The sequence below is a fragment of the Aegilops tauschii genome, chromosome 6 (assembly GCF_002575655.3).
Source record: "Aegilops tauschii subsp. strangulata cultivar AL8/78 chromosome 6, Aet v6.0, whole genome shotgun sequence".
Classification (NCBI taxonomy): Eukaryota; Viridiplantae; Streptophyta; class Magnoliopsida; order Poales; family Poaceae; genus Aegilops; species Aegilops tauschii.
In genome coordinates, this window is record NC_053040.3 from 170,561,248 (window position 1) to 170,567,691 (window position 6,444).

Consider the following 6,444-nt stretch of genomic DNA (forward strand, 5'->3'; position numbering starts at 1 on the left):
CCTACTGCCTTGTGGTAAAAACCAGGAACTAGCAGTTAACCTTCTTTCCATGCAGTCCACCAAAGGTAGCAAATCAACAATTTTGGGCCGAGTGGTTCCAACAGGAAGTCCCAAATAAGTGAAAGGCATAGAACCAAGCTGACAGCCAAATAGGGCAGCAAGTGCAGAAGCAACAGAGGCTTCCACATTGATGGGGTACATTGAAGACTTATGGAAGTTGATTTGCAGTCCAGTTGCCAAGGAAAAGGAGTTGAGCACTGATTTGAGGGCCTCCAACTGAGCTGGGTCAGCATTCACAAACAGCAAAGTATCATCTGCATACTGGACTACTGGATAATCAGGATCATGTGTTGGCAATGGCAAGGCAAGCAAGCCCCTATACAAAAGATCATTGATCATGGTTTGCAGAAGGTCAGCAGCTATCACAAAAAGCAAAGGAGAGATAGGATCTCCTTGCTTAACACCACATTTGCACTTGAAATGATTTCCAGGCACACCATTTAACAAGATAGAGGAGGTTGCAGAAGATAATAGCTATTGAACCCATTTGATCCATTTGCCATCAAAACCTTTTGCCACAAGAATTTTCAAGATTGCCTCATGCTGAATAGAGTCAAAAGCTTTTTCAAAGTCAAGCTTGAGCAAAATAATTGGCTTCTTGGAATGGTTGCATTGATGAGTATACTCAAAAGTCCAAGCAATACAATCCTGAATTGTTCTTGATTTAATGAAGCCATATTGATTCTTATGAACACAGTTGGTGATTTCCTCCTGAAACCTATTAGCTGCCAGTTTAGTCAGAAACTTCAGTCCCACACTTGTCAAAGAGATTGGCCTAAAATCTCCTACACCCTCAGGTGATTGCTTTTTTGGGATTAAAGTGATGAAAGCTTCATTGAGGTTTTCCAAAAGAGCAGTTCCTGCATGAAACTCATTAACCAACCGAATAAAATCACTGGAAATAATTGACCAGCATCTCTTCATAAAAGGCCATTAAAACCATCTGGCCCTGGTGCCTTATCAATGGGCATTTCTTTTCTGACCTTTTCAATCTCTTGCAGCTCAAAAGGTTTTGTGAGCACCTCAAGGCCTTGCACTTTTGGGATTAATGAGAGGATTTCATTACCCAAAAAAATTGGTTTAAGAGTTCCCATTCTGCCCTTGAAGGCAACCAAAAATTCCTTAGCTATTTCCCCATGATCTGAAGAAACTCTTCCATCAGACAGTTGCAGACTAGCAATAGAATTCTTCCTATACCTCTCTGTTGCCATGGCCTGGAAGAATTTTGAATTTTCTTCTCCCACCTTGATATATCTGATAGTACACCTTTTCCTCCAGTACAAAAACTGCAAATGTAAAAGGTGTTCATGATGCATCTTACATATCTTCCTGAAATTGTGCTCAGGTATGGAAAGAGGCCTCCAATCCTCCAAATCATCCAGCCACAGAATTACCCAATTGCACTTTTCAATCAAAGATTTAATGTGTGAGAGCCCCTTCTGCCATTTCTTGAGTGCATACCTCAAGGATTTCAATTTGTCCATAATAACTGCAATTATATGAGCCTTATGTGAAGGTTTGTTCCAAACCTCCCTCACACAGTCCATGAAACCAGGTTGATGCACCCAATAGTTTTCAAATCTAAAAATATGAGCTTTAGGAATTGTGGTGCAGATAGAAATTACACAAGGAACATGATCAGACGCAGTTCTAGCAAGAGGTGCAACTTGTGTCATGGGATATTGATTTATCCAACTAGAAGAAGTAAAAAACCAGTCCAATTGCTCAAGAAGTGGAACATCCTGCATGTTTGACCAGGTAAACCTTCTACCTTTTAAAGGAAGTTCCAGCAGTCCTAAATGACCAATGATCTCATTAAAGATAAAAATATCATTAACATCCCCTCCTGGAAGATTACGATTGTCCATGGACCTGATGAAATTAAAATCTCCCACTAACAACCATTTTTGTTCGGGTTCCACCTGAAGATTATACAGCCAGCTAACAAACTCATCCCTCATAACACCCTGACAAGGTCCATAAACATTTACTAAAAACCATTGGTCATTATTATGCACCGAGGTGAAACTGATGACAATTCCAAAAGGCTTTACTTCAATTAAGACACCCTTAAAAACATCTGAACGCCACACTGTCAGAATACCACCCGAGGCTCCTCTCGAGGGTGATTCAATAAACTGATCAAAGCCCATAGGACAAATGCTCTTAATTAACGAACGAGGACAATCTGATAACTTAGTTTCTTGCAAACAAGCAACCGCACATTGGCTTTCAGAAATTTTCTCTCTAACAGAACGCTGTCGTGGTTCAGAATTTAGACCACGAACATTCCAACAAAGCACCTTCCAATTACGCATAGATCTTTGATTCATGAGATAACCAAAAATCGAGGTATCAACCACTGCATGACATACAATGCCATACACCCCACGCCATAAGAAACAAAAGGCATCCAGTTCTGACCGCATAGCATAAAGTTTAGAACAACATAAACGACAGCGAATTTAACAGGCTCGCTACACCTAGCTAAAGTTTTAAACTGCAACATTTAAACACCACTGGAGGAGGAATCATCCTTGGGATTAGCCATAAGCTTCTCCTTGGACAGCAGGTTGGGGTCGATCTCCAGCTCCGCTCCAATTGCTTGTAGCACATTGAGAGGCGTGGGTGGAGGAGCATCTTCAGACTTGCCATTATCGCCAGCGTCTTCAGGATTGGGCTGGGCCTTCACTTGAATGGGCTTGGACCGCGGACGCCTCTTGGTGGGCTGGAGGGAAAGCTGCTCAAAACTCACAGGTTTAAACCCATCTAGTTTTGCCGCGCTTCTTGTACATCTTCGTACAGAAGTATCCACTAAAGGAGCCACCGTTTTCCTTCTTCTTGTCTGCTTCTTATCATTGACCCGCGCAGAAGAAAAGACCACAGAAGAGGAGGAGTTGTCCTCCAGGCTGCCAGACACAACATCTTGAGGGTGCATCTCTCCAGACCCATCAAAATCAGACATTACATTATCATTAGCACTGAGAACCTCTTCAGATGAACTTCCAAAAAGAGCTCTGGCAACTGGGCGTTTAGCCACAATTGGATTCCTTATAACAAGGCTGCTGGGCAAGCTTGGCACCAAAGAAGACATCCTCTGTGAATCATCAAAGGCAATGGTCCATGTGTGCTTGGAGTATGTCACTGTCCCAAGTGGCTTGAAGAAGATAGGTCTAGGCACCTCCTTGACAACAAATTCAGGCAGCAGGTTTTCAAAAGATCTCTTCTAGATCATCTCTGGAGGAAGCGGTGGCCCAGCTACAATCCTTGCCATGCCAATGAATATCTGATGCTGCTGAATGACAGGAGGTTGATATGGAACAATTGCCAAAGGATTTTCCTCAACAGCCGGCTGTACATTGTCCTATAACTGCTGATCCTGCTGCAACTCATTTTGCTCCTCAAACTGAATCTCCACATGCTGTTCCACAGACCCAGAGCCCTCCGGCTGATCAATGACAATAAAGACCTGGTCCTGCTCTGGCACCACAGGTTGAGGCGGCTGTTGATGCTCATCCTCATTATCCCCCCAGTTTGCATTTCCCCATCCAGCATCACCATTGTTATTGTCCTGAGGCACTGGAGGTGCAATAGGCGCATCGTTCCACCCCAGCATCGGGTACGGCGGAAGAACAAACATCAAATTTATTGCAGTAGATTTCCAGGCAATGGGTGCGGATTTCCATCCAGCGGCATTGGATCTTCATTATTTGGCATCTGACCAGCAAAGTCAGCGCCCAACACATAGCAAGCAGCAGTCCACGAAACCTGAGCTCCTCCCCATTCTGCATAGTCTCCAAAGACCACATCACGTGGCACCAATGGCGTGTCAGGGAAACTTGCCTCCACTAGAGTCCGAACCAAATATGGATCTTCACTATCCCATGACTGAAATTTCCCAAAAGAGCCAACCGCCTGTGATATGAATTCCGTATTACGATAATCAAGAGGAATCCCAATGAACATAAGCCAACCCTTGCGGAACCCATGACTCCCCTTAAAATTCTCTCCCTCATCATGTTTCATAAATCTAACAAAGCGATCATTACCCAGAGGAAAAGGGGCATGCTGAATCAACATATATCTGACAGATGGATCCCTGACTTGGAATAACCCTACCCCATGAAACCAAGGCTGAGCGGAGCAAACCAGAATACCTTTGTTTTGAAGGAACTGAACTATCTCTTCCCTGACCGGTCCAAGCGGTCCCTCCGGAGCAGGCATGACCTCAGCGACTATGTAATCCTCATGGCGGCGAGGAGGACGAGCCGCAGGCGTTACGACGAGCTCTTTGTCACCTCCATAAACGAGAAACATATCCTTAGTCCTTTTCAGGTATTTCAGGATGTTCTTGACCGCTGTCCAGTGATCCACTCCTGGATTACTTTGGTACCTCCCTGCTAAACTTATAGCAAGGCACACATCAGGTCTGGTACACAGCATTGCATACATGATAGAACCTATGGCTGAGGTATAGGGAATGACTTTCATTTTCTCTCTATCTTCTGTAGTGGTCGGGCATTGAGTCTGACTCAACTTCACACCTTGTAACATAGGAAAGAACCCTTTATTTGACTGATCCATTTTGAACTTGTTCAAAACTTTATCAAGGTATGTGCTTTGTGAAAGTCCAATTAAGCGTCTTGATCTATCTCTATAGATCTTGATGCCCAATATATAAGCAGCTTCACCGAGGTCTTTCATTGGAAAATTCTTATTCAATTATCCTTTTATGCTATCAGAAATTCTGTATTATTTCCAATCAACAATATGTCATCCACATATAATATTAGAAATGCTACAGAGCTCCCACTCACTTTCTTGTAAATACAGGCTTCTCCAAAAGTCTGTATAAAACCATATGCTTTGATCACACTATCAAAGCATATATTCCAACTCTGAGAGGTTTGCACCAGTCCATAAATGGATCGCTGGAGCTTGCACACTTTGTTAGCACCTTTTGGATCGACAAAACCTTCTGGTTGCATCATATACAACTCTTCTTTAAGATATCCATTAAGGAATGCAGTTTTGACATCCATTTGCCAAATTTCATAATCATAAAATGCGCAATTGCTAACATGATTCGGACAGACTTAAGCATCGCTACCGGTGAGAAGGTCTCATCGTAGTCAACTCCTTGAACTTGTCGAAAACCTTTCGTAACAAGTTGAGCTTTGTAGATAGTAACATTACCGTCAGCGTCAGTCTTCTTCTTGAAGATCCATTTATTCCCTATGGCTTGCCGATCATCGGGCAAGTCAACCAAAGTCCTCACTTTGTTCTCATACATGGGCCCATCTCAGATTTCATGGCCTCAAGCCATTTCGTGGAATCTGGGCTCATCATCGCTTCCTCATAGTTCGTAGGTTCGTCATGGTCAAGTAACATGACCTCCAGAATAGGATTACCGTACCACTCTGGTGCAGATCGTAATCTGGTTGACCTACGAGGTTTGGTAGTAACTTGATCTGAAGTTTCATGATCATCATCATTAGCTTCCTAACTAATTGGTGTAGGAATCACTAGAACTGATTTCTGTGATGAACTACTTTCCAATTCGGGAGAAGGTACAATTATCTCATCAAGTTCTACTTTCCTCCCACTCACTTCTTTCGAGAGAAACTCCTTCTCTAGAAAGGATCCATTCTTAGCAACGAATATCTTGCCTTCGGATCTGTGATAGAAGGTGTACCCAACGGTCTCCTTTGGGTATCCTGTGAAGACACATTTCTCCGATTTGGGTTCGAGCTTATCAGGTTGAAGGTTTTCACATAAGCATCACAGCCCCAAACTTTAAGAAACAACAGCTTAGGTTTCTTGCCAAACCACAGTTCACATGGTGTCGTCTCAACGGATTTAGATGGTGCCCTATTTAATGTGAATGCAACCGTCTCTAAAGCATAACCCTAAAACGATAGCGATAAATCTGTAAGAGACATCATAGATCGCACCATATCTAATAAAGTATGATTACGATGTTCGGACACACCATTACACTGTGGTGTTCCGGGTGGTGTGAGTTGCGAAACTATTCCACATTGTTTCAAATGAAGACCAAACTCATAACTCAAATATTCACCTCCACGATCAGATCGTAGAAACTTTATTTTCTTGTTATGATGATTTTCCACTTCACTCTGAAATTCTTTGAACTTTTCAAATGTTTCAGACTTATGTTTCATCAAGTAGATATACCCATATCTGCTCAAATCATCTCTGAAGGTCAGAAAGTAACGATACCCGCCGCGAGCCTGAACATTCATCGGACCGCATACATCAGTATCTATTATTTCCAATAAGTCAGTTGCTCGCTCCATTGTTCCGGAGAATGGAGTCTTAGTCATCTTGCCCGTAAAGCATGGTTCACAAGCATCAAGTGAT